Consider the following 2,001-nt stretch of genomic DNA (forward strand, 5'->3'; position numbering starts at 1 on the left):
GGTGTTGAAATCGTTCCACAGGGAGGCTGGCCCATGTTGACTCCACAAGGTGTTGAAATCGTTCCACAGGGATGCTGGCCCATGTTGACTCCACAAGGTGTTGAAATCGTTCCACAGGAGGCTGGCCCATGTTGACTCTACAAGGTGTTGAAAGTGTTCCACAGGGAGGCTGGCCCATGTTGACTCCACAATGTGTTGAAATCGTTCCACAGGGAGGCTGGCCCATGTTGACTCTACAAGGTGTTGACATCGTTCCACAGGGATGCTGGCCCATGTTGACTCTACAAGGTGTTGAAATCGTTCCACAGGGAGGCTGGCCCATGTTGACTCCACAATGTGTTGAAATCGTTCCACAGGGAGGCTGGCCCATGTTGACTCTACAAGGTGTTGAAATCATTCCACAGGAGGCTGGCCCATGTTGACTCTACAAGGTGTTGAAAGCATTCCACAGGAGGCTGGCCCATGTTGACTCTACAAGGTGTTGAAATCGTTCCACAGGGAGGCTGGCCCATGTTGACTCTACAAGGTGTTGAAAGGCGTTCCACAGGGATGCTGGCCCATGTTGACTCTACAAGGTGTTGAAATCGTTCCACAGGGAGGCTGGCCCATGTTGACTCTACAAGGTGTTGAAATCGTTCCACAGGGAGGCTGGCCCATGTTGACTATACAAGGTATTGAAATCGTTCCACAGGGAGGCTGGCCCATGTTGACTCTACAAGGTGTCCAAAGCGTTCCACAGGGAGGCTGGCCCATGTTGACTCCACAAGGTGTTGAAAGCGTTCCACAGGGAGGCTGGCCCATGTTGACTCCACAAGGTGTTGAAAGCGTTCCACAGGGAGGCTGGCCCATGTTGACTCCACAAGGTGTTGAAATCGTTCCACAGGGAGGCTGGCCCATGTTGACTCCACAAGGTGTTGAAAGCGTTCCACAGGGAGGCTGGCCCATGTTGACTCCACAATGTGTTGAAATCGTTCCACAGGGAGGCTGGCCCATGTTGACTCCACAAGGTATTGAAATCATTCCACAGCGAGGCTGGCCCATGTTGACTCCACAAGGTGTTGAAATCGTTCCACAGGGAGGCTGGCCCATGTTGACTCCACAAGGTGTTGAAATCGTTCCACAGGGAGGCTGGCCCATGTTGACTCCACAAGGTGTTGAAATCGTTCCACAGGGAGGCTGGCCCATGTTGACTCTACAAGGTGTTGAAAGTGTTCCACAGGGAGGCTGGCCCATGTTGACTCCACAAGGTGTTGAAATCGTTCCACAGGGAGGCTGGCCCATGTTGACTCTACAAGGTGTTGACATCGTTCCACAGGGATGCTGGCCCATGTTGACTCTACAAGGTGTTGAAATCGTTCCACAGGGAGGCTGGCCCATGTTGACTCTACAAGGTGTTGAAAGTGTTCCACAGGGAGGCTGGCCCATGTTGACTCCACAAGGTGTTGAAATCGTTCCACAGGGAGGCTGGCCCATGTTGACTCCACAAGGTGTTGAAATCGTTCCACAGGGATGCTGGCCCATGTTGACTCTACAAGGTGTTGAAATCGTTCCACAGGGATGCTGGCCCATGTTGACTCTACAAGGTGTTGAAATCGTTCCACAGGGATGCTGGCCCATGTTGACTCTACAAGGTGTTGAAATCGTTCCACAGGGAGGCTGGCCCATGTTGACTCTACAAGGTGTTGAAATCGTTCCACAGGGAGGCTGGCCCATGTTGACTCTACAAGGTGTTGAAATCGTTCCACAGGGAGGCTGGCCCATGTTGACTCCACAAGGTGTTGAAATCGTTCCACAGGGATGCTGGCCCATGTTGACTCTACAAGGTGTTGAAATCGGTCCACAGGGAGGCTGGCCCACGTTGACTCCACAAGGTGTTGAAATCGGTCCACAGGGAGGCTGGCCCATGTTGACTCCACAAGGTGTTGACATCGTTCCACAGCGAGGCTGGCCCATGTTGACTCCACAATGTGTTGAAATCGTTCCACAGGGAGGCTGGCCCAT

The 2,001-nt window shown here is 52.9% G+C and overlaps 1 long non-coding RNA gene across 2 annotated transcripts in view; it reads left to right on the top strand.

The window, feature by feature from the left end:
- LOC127920086 (uncharacterized) overlaps positions 1-1,801 on the top strand; it is a 2,472-nt gene extending 671 nt beyond the window's left edge. Inside the window, exons 2-3 of one of the 2 annotated variants that reach the window (XR_008105067.1) lie at positions 1-97; positions 1,536-1,801. The exon at positions 1-97 is cut by the window's left edge and continues 95 nt beyond it. This is a non-coding gene — a long non-coding RNA (uncharacterized LOC127920086). Of the gene's footprint in view, positions 98-1,487 lie in introns of both variants that reach the window. The other variant, XR_008105068.1, reaches the window with a different exon arrangement.
- The last annotated feature ends 200 nt before the right edge of the window (positions 1,802-2,001 follow it).

The sequence above is a fragment of the Oncorhynchus keta genome, unplaced genomic scaffold (genome assembly GCF_023373465.1).
Source record: "Oncorhynchus keta strain PuntledgeMale-10-30-2019 unplaced genomic scaffold, Oket_V2 Un_contig_18297_pilon_pilon, whole genome shotgun sequence".
In the NCBI taxonomy this organism is placed as follows: domain Eukaryota; kingdom Metazoa; phylum Chordata; class Actinopteri; order Salmoniformes; family Salmonidae; genus Oncorhynchus; species Oncorhynchus keta.